The sequence below is a fragment of the Epinephelus fuscoguttatus genome, linkage group LG1 (assembly GCF_011397635.1).
Source record: "Epinephelus fuscoguttatus linkage group LG1, E.fuscoguttatus.final_Chr_v1".
NCBI classification, from domain to species: domain Eukaryota; kingdom Metazoa; phylum Chordata; class Actinopteri; order Perciformes; family Serranidae; genus Epinephelus; species Epinephelus fuscoguttatus.
In genome coordinates this window covers 49700922-49724086 of record NC_064752.1, presented here as the reverse complement: position 1 = coordinate 49724086, position 23165 = coordinate 49700922, and the positions used below count along the sequence as shown (strand labels likewise).

Genomic DNA, 23165 nt, shown 5'->3' with positions numbered 1-23165 from the left:
ACCCAGTCTCTCCGACCGGGAGAAGTGAAGTAAAATCCTCTCCTCCGCTCCCGTTTGTTTGGTGAATGCCTCTCCTTTGTCAATACACTCTGCCAGCAGTTTAATAATATTGATGGCAGTTGTAACATTTGAATGTTTTAGTAGTAAGCCATGTTCTCAGCGGGATAAAGTATAGTGAGCCGGTGACAGTTGAAAAATAACTCTGCTGCGCGTCAGGGTTATGAAGTGAGTATGAACGTATATATTAATATCTGATAGCATACATATGTGACAATAATCATATGTGTATAATAACAGTAGAAGTATGACTAATGATAACAACAGCAGCAGAAGACATCTGGCAGGACCATGGCAGCAGCACAACCACACACGTCACACTATCCAAACACCACTGCAATATAAGTTAACGAGAGAGAGAGAGAGACAGACAGAGAGAGAGAGAGACAGAGAGAAGCAGAGAGAGACAAACCGGTGTATTATAGGAGGTCCCCCGGCATACTAGGCCTAAGTCAGCCTAACTAAGGGCTGGTACAGGACAAGCCTGAGCCAGCCCTAACTATAAGTTTTATCAAAGAGGAAAGTCTTAAGTCTAGTCTTAAATGTGGAGACGGTGTCTGCCTCCCGGACCGTAACAGGAAGATGATTCCACAGGAGAAGAGCCTGATAGCTGAAGGCTCTGGCTCCTGATCTACTTTTGGAGACTTTAGGGACCACGAGTAACCCTGCGTTCTCAGAGCGCAGTGTTCTGGTGGGATAATATGGCACTATGAGCTCTCTAAGATATGACGGAGCTTGACCATTTAGAGCTTTATAAGTTAACAGTAGGATTTTAAATTCAATTCTGGATTTTACAGGGAGCCAGTGCAGAGAAGCTAAAACAGGAGAGATCCTCAGCTGGATCCTGCCAGGCACCTCATCACATTGACAATTTTCTCACATTTGCTTACTGTTTTTTCCACATGGGTGCGCCAGGTCATTCTCTCATCAAACCACACTCCCAAGAATTTAAATACGCCAACTCTTTCTACCCTTGTACCATACATAGACAGGGTACAATCCAGTGTTTTCCAAAAATTACATACTTAGTTTTCTCAGGAGATATCTTGAAACCCCATTCATTTGCCCACTCAGTTACTTTATCCAGTGCATTTTGCATCTGAGTACAAATAAAAGACAAAGTCCTACCCCTTTTCCAAATGGACCCATCATCCGCAAATAAGGACATCCCAAAATCTCCTTCAACTTTACTAAACATGTCATTTACCATAATATTAAATAAGACAGGACTGATCACACTTCCCTGTGGGGTACCATTGTCCACCTTAGCTTCTACTGATAACTCTGTTCCTATCCTGACTTGAATTGTGCGCTCAAATAAAAAGTTTTTAATCCAGTTGAACATTCTTCTTTGTATCCCAGCATTGTATAATTTTATCAATAAACCCTCCTTCCACATAGTATCGTATGCTTTCTCTATATCTAAAAATACTGCTACCACTGCTTCTCTATTTGTCAAAGCTTTTTTAATATCCATATCTAGTTTCAGCACAGAATCCATTGTTGACCTCCCATGTCTAAATCCACTCTGATATATAAACCAAACGATCCGTGACCATACACTCCATGACTTTACACACCACTGATGTAAGGGCTATTGGCCTATATGATCCTGGCAAATGAGGGTTTTTCCCCGGTTTCAGCACTGGGATAACAATAGCAAGAGTTTCCACTCTTTAGGCAGCCTTCCCTCTTCCCAAACTGTATTTATTAGAGCCAATAACTCTTCTAACATCAACTCACCTAAGTGCTTAAGCATAGGGTAACTCAGGCCATCTCTCCCTGGTGCTGTATCTGATCCAGCCTTCACTGCTCTCTTTAACTCCTGCATAGTGAAGAATACATTAAACACTTCTGAATTATCATTGTTGTATTGCAATTTATCTTGTTCTTTAGTAATTATCTCCATTCTTCTTTTCCTATTCTCTGCTCCAACACCCTCAGAACTATGAACTTGCTGAAATGCCTTAACCAGCAAATCTGCTTTATCTTTGTTTTGTATAGCTGTGTTACCTTGGTGTTGGAGAACCGGGATATTTGCCTGTTTAAATGCTCCAGACATGCGATGGATCAAGCTCCAGACCTGACCAACCCTAGTCTGAGGCCCCAGTTCACTACAAAAGTCCCGCCAGCTATTCCTCTTTGCCTCTTTTATCACCTTTCTAGCTTTTGCTCTTAGTCTTTTGTATTCAATTGCATATTGTTCAATTGGATGCAATCTTAGCTTCCTATATGCCTTATTTCGAGCTCTAACCACAGTATTGCAAGCCTCATTCCACCAAGGGACTAATGTTTTTCCCCCAGGAGCTTTTTTCATTGGTATGAATTCAGATGCAGCTGCCCCTATCACCTCACATAATGAACTATACCAGGAATCTACCCCTCGAGAGCAGGAGCAAGCCAGCGCGCGCAAAGCAGCTGCACAGTGTTGTTGTGTGTGTCGCTGCTGTTTTCTACTCGCTCGCACCTGCCTCTGCTTCACTCTGTTGCTGAATATGTGCGTGAAGATCAAACAAGTGCGCGCGGCAGTTGAAATCTGCGCGCGTGACACGAAATAATTTACATGAGAGAGATCTGCGCGCGTGCAGATGTGTTATCCGCTCGCGCGACATAGGACACAAATATAACGCCATACAATGTTGATTAATTGCATTTGTGCATCACTTATGATCTGTACAATGTGTGTGCAGTGATCGCTCTGATAACATTAGGAAAAAAGGCTCTCACTGCAAATTGCACTTTAATATACATGTCAGCCAGGTATATCAATTCCCATGCAATGAAAAATATTAATTGCACTTTAATGCATGGGAATTTGATATACCTGGCTGACATGCGGAGCATTCCGTCCCACACAGCTGGCATGGCTCAGCTCAGGGTCGACTGGCACAGTCCCGATCGGTCTGCTAGCTCCCTCTGGAATGCCCCTGTTGCTAGGAACCCCAGTGTCAGCCCCCATATGGATACAGGCAGCGCATGGCTCCTGTTCCAGGAGGATTGCCCTCTGGAACCTAAAGCAGCTGATGAGCCAGTTGTCTTCTAATACTGCTAAAGCAACTGTTGTTGTTAACGGTATTTTCTGCACCACTTTGCGCATGCTTTTATATCCACTCATCTAATTGCAGACACCTGGGTGTGTTAATTGTTCATCAGTGTTAACTGTTCATATGTCTCTGATGTGCACATCACTCTGAGGACTAATTGTTTTCACATTTATTTATTATAACAGTTTCCCAGCATCACCTCTAAGTGTCGCCAAAGGATCAACAGCTGTAGAAATGTGCGTACACCAGCCATGAAGTTGGCGTGAGGCACTGCACATTTCCATGGTCATTTCACAAGGAGACAAGAGCCAAATGGCTGTCTTTGTTTGAAAAACAAAGAACACATGGTTGCAGCCACCATCTTAGATGGCAAAAATCCAGAGAAGAAGCCTTTACATGTCCAGTTTAGACTTTAACAAATGATAAATCATCTGTGGTCCAGTGAATCCCAACACCCAAGCTTCAGATAACAAATCAGTTATGAGTCATTCATTTGAGCTCTGACAGACAGAGAAAGAGTGAGTTACAGCATCCGGCATACCGACGCAATATCACTTTATCCTGGTAAAACAATGCTCACAACGTGATTTTTATGAAAAACCCTTTTGATTCTTTTAATCTGAGGACCCTTCTGAACTAAAGGAATTTGAATAACTCACAGGGTATGAGGAATGGACACATAATTTGAGGTAGCCAATAACCCGCTTTTATACATCTGAAGATCTTCTATTTTTTTAAAAAAATAAAATGAACCGCTTGGCAACCAGACCTAGCCACTAATTGAGACAGGTGTTTATTCGTCAAAATGTGTAGCCACACAGGGCTAGTAAAAGAGACTGGGTATTAAATTGAAGTTGTACGCTTTAATCAGTGCCCAGAGGGGCACTTTAAGTAGTTTTTGACTTAACAAAAATAACCTGAAAGTGTTGTGTCAAATGTTTCATGCACAGTTTAAGTTTGATCTGTATATTAAGGTAATCAAGGTCAAGGTCAGGAAGTGGTATCACATTTTTAAATTTGTACTGATACTACAACAGACAATGTTCATCATGTCCATCTCCATACTATAATGGTTGGATTTCTGATGAATCCACTTCCTCTGCTACTCCTGCCTTTGCAGTTTAGGCACACAAGCCAACTCTAACAGCTCAGAGTTGGCTTGTGTGCCTAAACTTAGGCACACTTTTTGACCTTTCCCAACTGCAACTGGCTACTCTGGTCTACTTTCAAGACAAGCCACAGCTCATCTGAAATAAGCCTATTGACTTTTGGTTTTGCACCTTCAACACCTACACCCACCCACCCATCATTTAATTGCTGATCTACGTAAATTGTTTAGCCATTGTGAATCTTGTGTGGACTTCCTCCTTGACATGTTCCTTGAGCCAGTTTGTGACAATATCATCAATTTGTGTATATATCTATATCCCATCAGCATGTGATCATATTCTGTTGTCATCTCCTCTTTTCCTTTGAGGATTAATTAATATTTTACTAAGCTTCCTGCATCATTCTTCAACATTGTTTGAATGACCTTGTTGACGATGAAGGATCTTTTAACTTGTTTTGATGGTTTGCTCTGACAGTGTAGATGCGGAGATGCCTCTGATTTTAATGGGCATGAGTTTAACCCCATTTTGAATTCATCTTTAAAGAGGCTTTTTATTTAACAACAGGCTGCTATTGTAGTGATGGTTGTCATGTTATTTAAACATGCCCTGGTGGGTGGGAGGTGTATTCCTCCCTACTGCCTTTCTCCACCCACAACCCATATTGATGTCCTAATGATTTCCTCCATTGCAACAGTGAATGCTAGAGGGGAGATGTGCATCCTGCCATGATACCAATTTACAGGTGCTGCCATGCTGTGCTGAATTACATAGCTGTGAAGCATATCTGTATGTTCTGGAAATAGACTTTAACTAGATTTTTACTCGAAGGGAATCCATTGCAGGTCATTAGATAGTGTGGACCAATATGTTTTCCTGGTCCAGATTCTAATCTCTTTTCTGTTTCCTCTGTTGAATTTGTCTGTTGTAAGCACACAGAGAAGACTGGTTATCCTGCTTTTTCAGTATTGTGCCAATTATTTAGTAGTAGTTAATACAACTGCTGTCATCATGTTCAACTGTCGGGTTGTTTGTGTCTCACGTATTTCTTTCATTCAATTCAATTTCAATTCAATTTTATTTATAAAGCCAAATATCACAAATCACAATTTGCCTCAGAAGGCATTACAACATATGGCATCCCTCTGTCCTTTGGACCCTCACAGCAGATAAGGAAAATTTCCCAAAAAAAACCTTTAATGGGTGAAAAAAATGGTAGAAACCGCAGGAGCTTCTATAAAATGTCTGGTGTATTTGTGTACCTGAGAGAGGACTTCACGCCCCAAGGCTGACAGTGCACTAACACAGTTTCAGTTTTTGCTCCAACCCATTGTTGAGCATTGGTTCTGTGACATGTCTTACAGAAGTCATATGTATCTGTATCTTTCACTGTCTGTATATCTTTCTTCTGCTCCTTTTTCTTGTAATGTACAGTAGCACTTGTACTTAGTGAAGAATAATTTGACATGCTTGTAAAAATCTTTGCTTCGACTATGATTTTTCTGTTCTACCTGAGGTTTTCTGCCCTCCGCAGATAATTCTAAAATGTACCTCTGGTACTGTGACACCTACCTCTCACCTTCATCTCCTTTTATAAGCTGCCTTGATTAGCTGCACTGCTACCCTCAAAGTGTAAATGCAACTGTAAGTATTAATTACAGCCTTTGTTTAAATTGTGAATATCAACAAGTACGACTTTATTGCTAAAAGGTTGTTTATCAGTTTGAGCCATGGGAGTGGTAAAAAAATGAATCATGTTAACATTTTCAGTTTTGCCATTTGCCAGGTTTGGGCAACAAAATCTACTCGGTGAAGGTTAAAGAGTAATTATGGTCTTGATTAATCTTAGATAGGGAAAGATAACTGCCATGGTTCAATTAAAAACCAAGATGTGCTGTTGGCAGGGTTCAAGCCTGAAGGGCTGAAACCCTTTTGTTTTTGTCCTGTTTTATTATTATTATTATTATTATTATTATTATTACCGTTATTATCATTATTATTATCATTAATATTATCATTATTGTGATTATTATTATCATTATTCAGAAATGTTTCCACAAATTCCTGAGAGATGGTACATTGTACAAACATGAAATTTTCACCAATGATTGTAAGTTGTGTGCAAATGCTGCTCAAGATATATAATGCCAATAAGCCAGATGGGGGCGCTATAATTAAGGTCAAGCAAAATTTGGTTTTGAAAGGCTATCACCCTCGCACCGTATATCAGATTGACTTGAAACACGACACACATGGTCAAGTAAAAGGGTTCTACGAAAGCTGTCAAGGTCCGTTCTATAGATCATCACGGGATAAAACTTTTTGAAAGACTTTTTTAATGTCATTGCATTTTGATAATCAAGCAAAAAGTTGATATGTTATAATTTGTACAAAACTTGGTTTGCATCATCTAGGGTCATGTCTCAGTTGATGCACAAAATTTGAAAATGACTGCTTAAAGTAAGTATTACATTAAATCTAAATTTCAAGACATTTCACATTCCATACTTTGTAATAAAAATCATAATAAATCACCAGTGTGTCTTACAGAGTGGAAATGTTTTCACCACATCCACTGCATTGTGACAAAACATTGCTGTGCTGTGACCTATAGTCAATTCAGAAGTCCGTCACTCAAAATTTCTAAGAATATGTAAAAATTACTTAACATCTATATCTCCAAAAGTCTTCATCTAAATGCAACCACCATTGCCACAAACATTCTTTGGATACTAGATATCACATGCTTCAAATGGTGTTCAGATCAGTTTAATGGTTAGCTCACAGTGATATTCATTATCTTGATGTAATTTGTACTGTATGCACAACATTTTCTGTTTCATCTAATTTTTAACCAAATGTCACCAAAATATTTGACAATATACCTGAAATCAGCAGAATGGTGTGAGAATTTTCAGAATTTTATTACCAATGCTTTAACTGTTATTGATATCTCATTGCTTTTTGAAGATATTGACCAATGAACTTTAGAGGGGGTGTGGCTCAGCAAATGACTCCATAACGTTTGGGCCAGCATCACAAACCTTACAAGCAATGTCTCAAGAGGGAACAGTTTCATTTATGTTGACCACTAGAGGGCACCAAAAATACAAAAAATGGGCATGCAATTACACAAATCAGATTTTGAACTAGAAACTGATTGTTCAATCATTACAAAACTTGCAGGGTGTGTTGAATAATAATGATGAACCACGTGTGCTAAATTATTTTTAAATAGGTCAATAGGGGGTACCACAAATTCAAAACAAGTGCAATGGCTTTTCACAAAATTTGGCCATAAATCAATGAGAATGTTTTCAAACATCACCAAACTGTACTTTTTTTTAAACCAAGCCATTTAAGCTTGTCCCCAAAATGTGTCTGCAGTTGACCAACAGACCAACATAAAACCTGTTGGTAATCTTTAATGCAGGCAGCCCGAACTGTCAAAGGTCTTGATTCTACCCAGCTTTCAAGTTTTAAATGTACATGCTGGCTTGAACCCTGGAATTGCCGCTTGCAGCTATATTTAGGGACCGAGCCCGTAGGCAGAGGACTTGTCACGGAGGAGTCTTCGCCAAAGGCGAGGACCCTATTGTTTTTGCCGCGTTTATGCGGACTCTTTGAGGCCAAATTTTATAAAATCAGTCCCTCCAGAAAATCGCGATCTTGCAATCACAATAATTATCGAAAATTCAACAAAAGTCCACAATATTTGCGGGGGCTTGCAATTTTTCAAAAGTCCTGCAACTTTTCCGCATTTTCCAGCTGACCAGAAGTCGTCGCGCATGCAACATCATTTGAAATGTCATCAGACACATCAACAAATGCGCTAATGGCATTGCAGTATGGAGAAATGGCCCGCATCTCAGGAGTGGCGAAATATTTGATAAATATGGCTCTCTAGCGCCACCTAGACACACCAAAAATGGCCAGTGTGGCCCATAGGAATGTCGTAGAAAGATCAAAACCAAAACTGGCTTGTTCATCTCATCAAGACCTACAAATCACACACTGACACCCCTGACCTAAATCCAACAGGAAGTGAACTATTTGCCCTTTCAAAGTAATATTTCAGCTCCAAAAGTAGCTTTTTCAAAAGCTATCTCCTCCGAGGCCATTTATCGTATCAGCTTCAACCTCGCACCAGGACAGCTCACACCCTGCTGAACAAAACTTCTGTATAACTTTGTCATTACTCGAACAGTTTAGATTTTATAAGCTCTCAAATTTGACGTGCCAGAAAACATCGTGACAATCTTCGAAACCTCTCCCTTAGGAAATGAATGGGAGCAGGTGGAGAAAGGGACCAATCATTAGTCTTTTTCTCACCTCTACAGCTTCTCCATGCTTTCTGCTACAGACTCCATTCCAGCTTTCAAATGTTGCTACAGGTCTCATTTATTCAGCCACATCTCCATCTTTCTCACATCTTTTACTATTTTTAAATCACTGCCTCTTAAAGTACCATGGGCAAATTTGGAGAAATTTGGAGTTTATACTGGGTGTCTATGACACGGAATGTTGTGAGCTAGAGTGGAGAGGGGCTCTAAAATCGCCTAAAAGATTTGTCTTAAACTTGCTGGCATTGCCACAATTTTCACTCTACATACACAATTAGACCTCAAAACGCAGGAAAACTTGTCCTGGTCACAAAAATGTCCCCATGGAATCTCTCACACTTACACATTTGGCTCAGTGGGCTCCAACGTGAAGGGAGCAGTGGCTTTTTTCTCATTCACTCCTATGTAAACTGAGAGGAGAAATTTCTAGAAAAGAGCTGAAGGGCAACACATTTTAAACTTGTGAGCATGATCACATTTTTGACACCACAAGCATCACAAACATATGTTTGCATTTGGGACAAGTGTATCTCTCTGCTGGTATGTTCATATTGATGATTGGATTCGCGGTTTGGGAATGGGAGGGACTAGTTTGAGAAATTTTAAACCCATGTAAAAGTGCCTGGTCTCTCATCTGCTCTCTCCCTCTCTCTGCCCCTGTCTGTCCCTGCCTGCTGCAGCTGCCGCTCATTAATCACCATGACAACGGCTACACTTACACATGATTAGGTGGGTTATATATCAGTTACTGATTCATGACTACATGGGTTGTATACAGATTACTGACTCATGATTACATGGGTTATATATGAATAACTGACTCATGATTGGGTGGGTTGTAAATGAATAACTGACTCATGACTATGTGGGTCATATACAAATTACTGAGTCTTGTTTGTGTGGGCTATATAGAAACTAGAGGCAGACATTTTTTGGGGAGTCCCACAGGTCACGTGATTTCCGTAGGACAAGAGCATTCACTGCCGTGCATCGTCTGGCAGCCAGGTGAGTTGGTTCATTAGCGTAATGAACGGAGGGAAAGCTCTTGTCATCAAGTGTCTTTGTCTCTGTGGGGGAGGCGGGGCTATGGGCTACACACAAACACACGCACACACACACACACACACACACACACACACACACACACAGAGTGCGATTTTCATGAGGGGGAGACGAGGCAGAGAAAAAAACAAAACAGTTGAGCGTAAGAGAAAGACATGGAACTTGTTCCTAAACCAAATGCCACGGCCCCTGTGTGGGAGTGTTTTGGATTTAAACCAAATGACAGAGGGGATCCCAGTAATTTGGACAAGCCGGTGTGCCGGGCTCTGGATGTGACGTAATCATTGCGCGACCATTTTGACCGGGGCGACGCAACAAAGAAACAAACAAAAATGCCGGCTATTTTGTCACGTTCCGTTGATGTCACATCCCGCCTTGAGTATATCCAATCAGCACCAAGTAAACCCCAAGCCCCACCCAGGAGTACCTACTCCGAGGCAGGGACTTGTTTAGCCCCTGTAAAAGTTCCAGAACTCTGTCCTTCGGGGGTGGTTCCTGCGGTGGAGACACACACCAACAGCCCTGGCCCCGTAAAATTACCCAGAAGTTCCTGCGGTGGAAACAGGCCTAGAGACTGACAGTCTATTTTTTTGTATTTATTTATTTATTTTGGATATTTAAATTTTCTTTGTTGCATTCCTAAATATTCTTGTTAAATAAATGTTTATTACTCTTTAAAAGGGTGTACTTACATCATTATGCCTTTATTATCATTATATAAGTTTAACAAATGGTCTAAAACAACAAAATTACAACAATAATAAAAATGGTCTTAAAAGCACAATATTACACAATATTATCGGATATCGCAATAATTTCTGACGCAATTAATCGCCCAGCAAAATTTGTTATCTTGACAGGCCTAGCATAATAACAATAGTTAAGTGTTTGATAAAGTAGTTGAAACTAGCTCCACCTCCAGCAGCTACAGCAGTAACATGCTGCTCTAACACTGATGCTTCAGTATTAATAATCTAATGATGCCATATATAATAATATCAGTCAGAGGAACTAAACACTACTTTTACTGCAATACTTTAACTACATTTTTCTCTCTCAGAACTGGTTCTTATGATGTGTTGTCTGACCACATAGGAAATCAAATGTGTTTGTCATTCTGAACAGCATCAGGGTAGAGTGAATGTCATATTTGGGTTTATATTCAACTAAAGTAGGCATTGTGTGACCCACTCATAATCACACGGGTTATATACAAATTACTGACTCATGATAGTGTGGATTATATATAAAATTACTGACTCATGATTATGTGGGTCAAATACGAATTACTGACTCATGATTAAGTGGTTTATACTGTATATGAATTACTGAGTCATAGTTACATGGGTAATTTACAAATTACTGAATAATGATTATGTGGATAATGTACGAATTACTGACTCATGATTATGTGGGTTATATATGAATTACTGACTAATCATCATGTGTGTTAATACAGACTTATGATTATGTGGGTTATGAATTAATGATTCATTATTAGGTGGGTTATATATGAATTACTGACACATGATTACATGGGTTGTATACAAATTACTTGTGATTATGTGGGTTATATATAAATTACTGACTAATGAATCCATGAGTTATACGATTTACTGACACATGATTACATGGGTTGTATACAAATTACTTGTGATTATGTGGGTTATATATAAATTACTGACTAATGAATCCATGAGTTATACGATTTACTGACACATGATTACATGGGTTATGTATGAAGTCTGGGCATTACTTGTTGTAGATATACAACAGTGCGTGATGACAGCTTGACTAATCACACATGCACTTAATAATTACTGATTTTGTGTTGAAATGAGATGTGACTATCTCCAGTGCTATGGTCCTAACATTAATCTGTTTGCATTTGTCTCAACTGTCCAGTAATGATATGAATTCAAAAACATTTTGTATAAAAGACAAACAGCAGATGTTACTTATATGAGCTAATGAAGAAAAATGTTATTTCTGTCTCAAGAGAAGAAAAAACTGAAAAGAAAGTAATGAGTAGAAAGGTTTATATTTATATGTATATATATATATATATATATAAAACGACAGCTGAAAACAAAGTTGGGTAGGGTTGAAAGACGTAAGATTCATTTTATAAGGAGACTTTCGTCAACGCTTACTTACAGCAATATGATTTTTAACAGACTTTATTTTATTTAATCTATTTATTTATTTTTTTTAACCAAGAATGATTAGAAAGCTCAACTTCAAGCATTTCAAGAATAGACATCCCCCAGCAGGGACTCAAATAAGCTCCCAGTCCCAGTCCCACAGTATAATGCAGTAAGAAACACAAGCTGGCTGGCACAGAGCAGCTGCAGCACTGTTTTAGTCTCAGATGCCTAATAGAAATGCTGATCAGCAATTCACACAAACTGTGATTCTACAGATCAATTGATGTAACAACAAATTGAATGACACTCATAAACACACATACACTAAGGACTAATATGACACAGTCAGAGGGTAATTCATTGTACTGTAATAGAATAATACAATAATAAAATAATTACACAATGCATCTGTATATAAGTAAAAAGGTTCATACTGGTTACAATGGACGGTATACATTTTAAGCCAGTCATACCAATCAGACTCTACGCAATATATAATGGACAAACAATAAATGATGCGATGTGTTAAAGGGTAACGTCAGTATTTTCCCACTAAGACCCCATTTCCCCATGTTTTTCTGTCAATGTGGCTGATGGGAACAATGTTTTTAAAAAGAATTGATCTAGTATTGAGAGAGATAAATGAAGCTCAGCGTAAGTTCAGTCAGGAAGACTTTTCTTTGATCAGTCATTCACAATTCTCCCTCTCCCACTCCACTGCTTCCTCCAATCAGCTGTCTTTGGGCATTCACTCTTCTAGCTAACCAAATAAACTTTGCCACAACCTCCATCAGCCGATAAGATAAGATAAGATAAGATAAGATAAGATAAGATATACTTTATTGATCCGGGGGGGGGGGGGATTGTTTGAAGTAGGCCTATCACAGCAGCACAAGGCAAAATCAAAGGACATTAAATAGAATAAGATTAAAGAGAAGAAATAAAATGTAAAAATTATAAAATAGGATAATAATAAATAAAAGATAAAATAAAATTGCTACATTAAAGCAGTTGTGCGGAACTTTTTACCATTTATAAAACTGTCCGTAGTTCGTATCACCCCCCCTTGAAGATCTGCATATTTATTTGAACCCAACAGCGACAAAAAAGCCTCTCTATATGGCTCTCTATATAGCCTCTCTATATGGCTCTCTATATAGCCTCTCTATATGGCTATTTGACGTAGCCTGGCTCAGGTCGGACACAGCGGAAGTCAGCAAGCCAGAATATGGCACCTGGAGGCAGAAGTAAGTGTGCAAGCCCGCAGCGGCCCACAGCGGCCCGCAGCCATTAAACCACAGAAGAAAAAGGAGCCGTGTTTACGAGTAGGATTTAAGAAACAGGCTAAATGACATGTAGTAGGGAGTAGTGAATGATTTCGGACACATTGCACACTCTTGTACAGTAGGTGGTGGTATGCACCTGGAAGTTGTTTGTGATCCGCCAATAAATTGAGAGAAGAAGAAGAGCCGTGTTTGTAGAGAGTGTTCTTCGAGTAAGTGGTACGCAACGGGCATTGCTGAACACATAACAGTTTTACCAGATGTGTCTATAAGGACTTGGTTGTACTTTTGATGCCATGGCAGATAAAGAAGGAGCACCATCTAAAAGAAAAAGAACAGAAGAACAGAAGAAGGCTAAACGGGACAGTGATAGGGCTCAAGCCCAAATGCATGTAAACCTCGGTCGGGCATTCACCAAGTAGAGAGAGCTGAGAGATTTGAAAGGTTTTAAAAGTGATCCTGTGTTGGCCCTTTTCCTAATCAACAGGTATGTAAATTTTATTTTTATTTAGAGAATATACCGCAACTTGTTAGACGTTGTTTCACTTCAATATATGACGACATGGAAGTTATAAGCAAGCTAAATGTAACGTTAGCTGATGTGAACCACTTTTGTCTAGTAATGTTACAAGAAACGCCACAAAATGATCTGTGACTGTGACCATGAACACAAATATACAGCAGGCAGTTGTCCTCAGTTTATAAGAAATGGTAGGCAGTGGTGACACTAGCTGCAATGTAGGCTAATTCCTGCAGGCAACTGTGCACCGTCAATGAACATCCACAAAAAGTTCTTGTTTTTACCTCTGACAGGCTCAGATTGTTATTCTAGTGTCTGACAACATTATCAATCAATTCAATCAATCAATTTTATTTATAAAGCCCAATATCACAAATCACAATTTGCCTCACAGGGCTTTACAGCATACGACATCCCTCTGTCCTTAAGACCCTCACAGCGGATAAGGAAAAACTCCCCCAAAAAAACCCTTTAACGGGGAAAAAAAACGGTAGAAACCTCAGGAAGAGCAACTGAGGAGGGATCCCTCTTCCAGGACGGACAGACGTGCAATAGATGTCGTACAGAACAGATCAACATGATAAATTAACAGTAATCCATATGACACAATGAGACAGAGAGAGAGAGAGAGAGAGAGAGATGTAGGTAATGACAGTAGCTTACAACATTATTGAAAGTAATAATATTATAGTTATAGTTCTGGTTACTGCGGTACAATATGTTGAAAGTATGTATTAATACCTGGCAGTATACATGTGTGACAATAATCATATGTGTATAATAACAGAAGAAGTATGACTAATGACTAATGATGGCAGCAGCAGCAGGAGGCATCTGGCAGGACCACGGCAGCAGCACAACCACACACGTCACGCTGTCCAGGCACCGCTGTGATATGAGTTAATCTGAGAGACAGTGGAGCACAAAGGCTCCGGAGAAGAAGCCGAGTTAGTGACATTATGGAAAGGATCCCTACAGAGACAGACCTTTTTTTATTAAAGAGTAAGATCCGTTTTGGAGCTTCAAATAGCTGTATTTATTCAAGTTTCTTACCAAAAGCTACATATTACAAAATTACAAATTACAATTAACCTCCATGAGCTGTTTGTTGTGGCCACGGGCTGCTTAGAGGTAACAATAACTAGCTCCCCCCCTGCCGATTTCAACATGGCTTTGTTGTTTTGGTTTTTTATTTCATGTTCTGTCTCTCCACATCCACTCCACTCAGTGGTGTAGTTGTAGTTGAGTGGGCACCATAGAGCTTTTGTCGGGTAACTTGCCCGTCTCCCCCAAAAAGCAGGTAAAGTGTAGTGAGCTGGGGAGGGGGGGCTGGGGGGGCAGCAGGAACCCAGAAAAAAAGGTCTCTCTATTATTTACTGGGCTTTGCTATGTAGTTATGTTGTTGTGACCTTAGATAATATTTCAAAATAATAGTAGTCACAGTATTAGTAAAAAATAGTAAAAGTTAATTATTTTTAACTTTTTCTTGTCCCATTTGTGGCACCCCCTATGGATGATGGCGCCCTTTGCATTCACCTGTATTGCTTTTGCCACGGCTAGCACTGATAGAAATAATATTGACACATGTAAACAAATAGATCTGGGCTGCATGACTGGGCCTTTCTCACAGTTTTTGTGTCTCAGCCATGCAGCCAACCTTACACCAAAGTTACCATTTAAGGTGTTGTTGCAGTGCAGTTATTAAGTACTATATTTTATAGTCTAATAGTCAAACCTATCAGATGGAATGAGTCCAAACTGCAGACAACACTTCCTTTAGCAGGTCATTTTGTCCCACATTCTGTAATCACGAATTTGTTTTTCTTAATGCAAGAAAGAAATCTGCCAGTGGGGTAATTAGATAAATATCGTGCCTCCTTCATGTAATGCTTTCACGGTGGGAAAATTAATTTTTGTGATCAGAGATCCTATTTGCATTTATAGACACCCTATTAATTTCACAATATTCCAGTGCGCCGGGCTATATGATGGTAATACAGAATATTTCAGAACAAAAGTATCAAGTTTAATGTATTCGACATTTACTGAGTCTTATATGCTGCCACACCACCTGATGTACCTTTATGTCTGACATTTTCATGTTCTGTCACCCTGGCTGCTGGTGACAGGTGGGAGGGGAATTGGGAAAACTCAGACAGGAGGTGAGATGAGATCTAGAAGCTGCATGTCCACGTTGACTGTGCGCTTTTTTCTCTCTGGTCTCACACTGTCTATTGTTTGAGTGGCAATATACTCAATTTGGTCCACTTTACTTATGTTTCACACAGACATACACACAGACGCCACTCCCACCCACGCGCTGACGCTGGCACACACACATACAGATGAGGCTGAGTCTCCTTTCCCTGCCTGTTCTCAGAGCCCTTGGCGCTGCTTGTTTACCCTTCACTGTGACAGCTGTGTCTGTGTGTATGTATGTGTGTGTGTGTATGTGTGTGTGTGTGTGTGTGTGTTTGTGTGTATGTGTCGATCTGAGGAAGGAGATATTGCGTGTCAAGTGTTCTCCAGGGCTAAGCTATCATTTCTGAGTGTTATCACACCATCCTACTTCCTAGGGGCTGGCTGTCTTTCTCTGTCTCTCTGTCTCTATAACACACACACACACTCTCTCTCTCTCTCTCTCTCTCTCTCTCTCTCTCTCTCTCTCTCCCTCACACACACACACACACGCACGCACGCACGCACGCACGCACGCACGCACGCACGCACAAGAGGAGCTCCAGACAGTGTTAGCCCAGTGAGGCGTGCAGTCAGAGAGGAGAGAGGAGACTGGAGTAACTTGACCAGTTGGTGAGCACACACACACTTTTCAGACTGGAAAATCAGTCATGCAATGGTCCCATTCAGACACGCAGTGCTGCAAGACCTTTCTGACCTGCAACTAACACACAGAGTACAAGTTCAACTTCAGACCACAGACTACAAATTCAACTATGGACCACTAATGTACAGTATTCACTGCAGACATATAAAGAGAATCCTAGTAAGAATGACCACATCAGGTACTTAAGCATATTTCAGCAAATATTCCCCAAAAACATTTTTTTATATTCAATTGGCAAGGATTTATGAACATCAGGAGAAAAGGAATTGTGCAGTGTTGTTTCAGAGCCATAAATTTAGTCCGTTCATTTATTACCATAACCATGATAGTGAAGTAATTTTAACCTAAACCATGATGCTTTGCTAAAGCTAGCCAAGTAGTTTTTGGTCCAAAATCTAACAAATGGAGGTGGGGGACTAGAGTTGCATGACTTAACTCGAGGCTGACTCAAGTTGCAAATTTGAGGACTTGAGACTTGCTTGAGTAACACTGATGAAAGACTTGACTGATTTGGTGACTTGTGTTGAAGAAAGACTCTATGACTCAAGGTCAGTGACATTTATTGAAGACACAACATACAACTTCAAATGCCACAACAATGAGACAGCCCCGTAGAACAGTTCACTGAACATTCTTATACTCCTCCTCAGACAAATATCATACCGAACTTGCGCTTATCTTCATCTTAATACTTGCCGTTTTACCAGAACTTGCTCTGCCAAGGACATCTATTTCCCCATCACAATGTTTCATCATCACAATGTTTGCCAGGTCACCCTGCTCTTAGACTTCTCCCCAGTGTCAGACCATTCAAGGTTACTCAATTTTAGTAAACATATTTTGCCTCCAACCCGATCTTAAGGGTCAAATATTGACCTTGACTTGACTTTGTTAATTTAACATCTGTATTACTGACTGATATTCGTGCTCACACTACCACAGCTCTGTTCTCCTCCAAAGGAGAAATGGCAGTATGTACAGCTGCATCATGAGCTTCACTGTGTGCTTTTATTCAGTTATATTTGCGTGATACCTATGAGTTAAGTTTTCAGTAGCTCATGCAGTATGGAATATGCTTTGCAATCAGCAACACACTGTCAGCTCTGGACCGTTACGCACACACAGTCACCACGGTGAGAGCAGATACACGCACTGCTAGCTTTATATGGTCAGACTCCTTTTATTTCTACGAGGTTATGATACTGCCAGAGTGCGTAATGACTGTTCCTGCTTGCTGTTCCAAAATAAGTTCACAATCAGAGAGTGTGTGTACATGTGCTTGCCGTGCACATCCACAAGTCATGAGATAGTTTCCCCGGTGACGTTTTTTCGACCTCACATTGCTGCTCAGCTCGTATTTGGGGATTTTAAAAAGGTGTTATTATCATCGGCTTTCTCATAGCAGCAGGTATGCTATGTGAGCTGAGTCTTTCACCCTGACTTGGAGCAGGAGCAGAAGTATTAAACTCCTTTACTCTAGTAAATATAATTAATACCACCCTGTAAAGATACTCTGTTACATGTCAAATTCCTGCATTTAAAATGTTACCTAAGTAAAAGTTAGTAAGTATAATCAGGAAAACGTACTTAAAGTACCAGTAAAAGTACTGTAAAAATGTCCCCTGTGACTGTTGTAGTCTACTGCTATATATGATCTCATTAGATTATTATGACTCATGCTGTCATGTAAAAGCAGGATTTTACTGCTGTAGTTGATTGAGGTGGAGCTGATTTTGAACAATTAATGATTATTTTCATTATGGGTTATGGGATTATTTTCTCCATTAATTGACTGATTGTTTGGTTTGTAAAAAATCTAGAAATAGTCACACATATTCAGAACCCAAAGTGACATCATCACAATGTTTGTTTTGTCTAACCAACAGTTCAAACCTCAACATAAAAATGCTTAAATAATGAAAAGCAAAAGTGGCAAAAAAGAAATAAAATAAAATAAAATAAAATAAAATAATCCTCACGTTTATGAAGCTGGAACCATTAAAAGTTTTTTTTCATTTAAAAACAAGTTAGATGATTATCAAAATAGTGGCAGATTTATTTTTTGTGAAATCAATATTTGACTCCAGCTGTACTTGTACATTTTCATATGTTTGGAGTGCAAAATCTTAATTTGTAAAGTAACTAGTAACTAAAGCCATCAGATAAATGTAGTGTGGTAGAGGTAGGTAGATTTTATTTTTGAAAAGTTAATATTTAATGATTTTGGAGGGCCCTGTCAAATTATGTTGTCCTGTCTGTAGTGGTGTTAGATCTTAAAATGCTTGTGTCAGGCACAGATAAGCGACATGTACTTTGATTACTTTTTGCAGTAACGAGTAACCTAATGCATTAGTTTGCTGTTTGAGTAATCAAATACTTAAGTACATTTTCAAACAAGACATCAGTTACTTCTGTTACTTTTAGAACGCTGGTCCTTCAGCTCCGAAACAGCAACGGCTGTCGTTTGCTTCTAATAACGGAGATAACTTTAAACCTATCAGTCTGAAAGAAGCCATGGAGCTTGTGGCTCACTACGCGGTCAGAGAAATGCTGCCGTTGTCTATGGTGGAGTCTAAATAGTTGGAGTAGGACTCGCTGACAGACATATTTCAGACTCAGGACTTGCATTATGCCTGGTACACGCTACACGCTGGTACTCACCAATTATCCCGTTCGTCTTTCACGGCATGTGTGATGTCATCGGGTTATTCTTGTACTATTTTTATCACTTTTACTATTATTTGTGTCTGTTCATGTGCCAGCCGACATGTTGTTATAGTCGCCTAAAAGCGTCAACAGATGGCAGGAGCTACATTTGAAGCGCCATACGTAAACTATCAAGCTACTGTATCTTCCACAGGAAGTTCTGACAAATGTTTCAGAATAAAAGCCTATTTAGAAAATGGAGGGATTCTCTAGCCGAGGTTATAAGGGGCTTTTAATTTGAAACAAGTGTTGAGTTTGAAATGACGGTGTGATATGTTAACTTTACAAAGACAACGGAGCAAATAAAAAGTAAATATATAGACGAATTCGGCGAGTAATTTGTGTATGCCGCCATCTTGCGGCGGTGCCGTTGCTGCGGTGACATGTGTCAGTCATCAATTCATTATGTTGTCATTGTGAACTGACTCTCTACAATGACAGCATCATGAATAGCTGGATTGATGATGTTAGACAGTGGCCTCCAGTAACTGATGAAGGTATCTTAAATGAGTACCGATATTAATATAGAAATTAATCATTTGTTTGAGCGATAAGTAGGAAAGATTAGAGTAATAGGGAGATAATAGACTGTATCATTAAACACTGTGTAATATAACATTAGCATACGTTACGTGTGCTGACGTTAGCAAGCTAGCAGCGTGACATTTAATCATTATGGACAGGCTACGTGACCATCATATCATATTGAAGGCAATCAATATCGATTGCCTTCAATATGATGTGATGGTCGTCTAAAAGGCGGTGTAAAATTTGCCTGACCCATCTAGAGCTCAGGTAATTTTGAACCTCAATCAGAGACCTGTAATTGCCATTTTTCTGGTCATCGGAGGCCAGGCGATCAATAAAATATTCTTGAATACCTAAAACAAAACACAAACACGTGTTGTTGTTTTTAGTCACATAGCCTTTTCGCAGGACATCATACAAACCATTTTATGAGAAGATGTTCAGTAACTGACAGAAGCAAAGGAGCAGGTCAGGTAATGAAGTGGAAAAAGCATCAAAGTATACGATAAATACTTCTACCATACCAAGTCTGCTTGGGATGTGAGGGAGCTGGTTATTTCAACAGTGTAACTGAGTATGTCCGAGTATGTCACATGACATGTTTCATGTGACATACATGATGCATGTCCTGTGAGAGACATTATGGTACATTACATTAATAACAACAGTCTTTGCACTAAACCTAACCAGCAGTTTTGGTGCAGCTGTGACTGTTTCACAATGTTAACCACAAGTTAAAAACTGCAACTATTAACGGATACATATCAACTAATCTGTCATCCATTAGAATGTGTGTAATTTAGGAAACGCTGGTGCTGGTTCACATTAGAGGGTGGGAACAGATGCTGTTTGTGGTCATATGTTGTGATGGTTTTATCGACAAGTGAAACCCTATGCTGAACTAGAAAGCACATCTTGCAGTGGAGTCACCTGCAGCAGCACCACTGTGCACCATAAAGCAGAGGTATAATTATGGTTATATTCCTGGTTGAGTGGAAAAGCAACTTTAATAGACCAAGATCTAATAATGATTAAAAACTGCATCAAACCAATCAAGGCCAACACAAATCCAGTTTGACCCCTCAATTCATGGGCTTGTCACATGAAGAAATAAAGGAATCAATGGCCCTCTGGAGCCTGATGGCCTCACCATCTGTTAGTAGATCACATCATGGGGTGATGGCATGGACAGTGCTTGTGTTTTTCAAACAGTTAACAGCAAGCATGAAGCCCAACAGACGAAGGGGAGAAAAAGCATTACTGATTAACATTATGTTATCAACACAACAGTCTGCCTATTGTTCTGTGGTAAGAAGGCCTAATCCTGCTCTTAGCAGTCTGGAGGAGAGATTGAGGCTTTTGTGCTTTTCTATCCTGCCGGGTGTCTGGGCTTGATGAGTTTGCCCTTCCCATGTCTGCTACTTTCGCTTTCACTGACAGCGACTCATCTGTGGCATGCAGGATTGGAGTGATGCAAACACCCATATGAAGTCACTGTCTTAACAGATAAAGTCATGGTGAATGTGGAATCCCTTCAGAAAGATAGTGTAGCTCATTGCAGAAAACAACCAGGCATTCTGCTCAGCCTTGGACTGCCGCTGAGAAGCACAGATGCCACTGTTTGTCCAAGGCTTGTGCATGTGTGTGTGTGTTTGTTTGCAATTGCAAGTGCTGTTTGAGATGTCCTTGAAATGTGTCCCTGACCGCCAATTAGCACTGCCTTATTTGCCCATTGCAATGTCGCCCCAATTATCATCAAACCAATACCTGTTACGACCTGCCATGAACCACTATGAGCCGCTTCCACACCTCTGCTCTGCCACTTAAGGCATCAAGACCCGGGTCATCGCTGTTAAATGGCTGTCACCAGGCATTTAATTGTACTGCTGCTACAGCTAATGGAATGGCTGCTGCTCTTTTTTGTAGAAAATGAAGTGGTGTGGTTTAAATTATTTATTTATTTTTTGTTTATTTCATAGTGGGGGGACTATAGATCGGCCCAAGGCCATTCATTTGTTAGTTTATCCATCCCACAGTGTTTCCCACAGTGCCACTGATAGGACTGTGAGGAAACTTTGAGATTTGAAAAGTGACACCAATTGACCAAAGTGGTGAAGATGGGCTGGAACTGATGAAGTGGCAAATCAAAACATTTTGTTGTATTCCCATACTCATTACTGTACAGAACATGACAATCTCACATAGACATGTTAGTTAAGCAGTGAGATTAACCAACACATATCAGAAAAACAGTACTAGCTAATGCAAAACACAAAAAAACCCAAATGCTGTGCAAAAACAAAAAAAATCCAATGACTCTGTCTTGCTGTGCCCTTGTGCCACTTAAGTTAGTATTGTGTGTGTGCAACCCTCCCCTCTCCTGCTAGCTAGGACTTTGAACCATTCACTTCAAGAAAAAAATCCCATACCGAAAGACATGGTAGACTATTTTGTGTACCACCAAGAAATCTTTGCATCCAGTCTGCAAAACACTCTACAGTATCCTAAAATATGCTGGTGGCATCATAAACCTTCCTACACAGAAGGGTGACATGAACAGTGGTGTAGTGGAGGGCAGGCATATACACAGATAGACTCCAGGTGGTGCTCAAGCACCTGCCCTTTTGCCCTCTGACTAGATAAGTGCATTTTTGCAAGACATTATTCCTTTCTTTTAATCAACTGCATATTTTTATTTTTAAAATTTGGCCCATGACATCAATTCTTGATAAACAGCATGTTGTTTGCCTGCCAACTGCATTGGACTCAAGTTCCTGCCCCTCCAATTTACCTGCAGCTGCATGCAAATTGAGCGCTCCGCAGAGCAGCAACGCGATTTCCTCATCTACCTTCTGATAAGCTTTGACAAATCCACTATTAAAACATCTCAATACAGCCAGTCTAATGTAGGCAATAACCCACCATTAAGCCTAACAACAAGTAAGCTAGTCTGGCTTAAAATCAACTGTCTCCCTCCAATTCTCAAGGAGAGGAGAGGAGAGGAGAGAGGCTGCACTTACCCTGTGTTGGGAAGAGGAGGAGCTAAATATGATCATTGGCAATAATTCATAATTATTAATATTAATTATGGATTATTAAAATATTTGATTAATTAATTAATAATTAATTAATTATTACATAAGCATAATAATCGAATTAGCTTACAGCGGGGCACCACCGGGAAAACCGGACCAATGATCACACGTAAATTCAGTCTCAAGAGTGTTCACTTAGGAAGCTAATTCTAGGGAGATATCAGCAACTATAAGATGAACAGGAAGGAGTGGAGCTCAGGCACTGACTTTGTCAACCAGCTTCATCACAGTATACAATGAAAAACCAAAGCAACCTCTCTTTGCAGTATAACAGGGTTTATTCACACTGATGACATTAATTTACAACCAACATCAACATTGCTCTATAAACCCTATCAACTATAAAACATTACTGAATCAACCAGCAAGCATCAAGAAGGGTGTGTGTGTGTGTGTGTGTGTGTAAGAAAGTGGGTGAGTGAGCGA

General features: G+C 39.8%; 1 protein-coding gene across 4 annotated transcripts in view; it reads left to right on the top strand.

Moving 5' to 3' along the window:
- The first annotated feature begins 13024 nt into the window (after nt 1-13024).
- The window catches only part of LOC125885805 (uncharacterized), a 65203-nt gene continuing 55062 nt past the window's right edge, over nt 13025-23165 (top strand). For 3 of the 4 annotated variants that reach the window (XR_007448941.1, XR_007448942.1, XR_007448940.1), the window contains exon 1: nt 13025-13532. The gene's annotated coding sequence lies outside the window, so the exon portion shown is untranslated. The remainder of the gene's footprint in view (nt 13533-23165) is intronic. The other variant, XM_049571595.1, reaches the window with a different exon arrangement.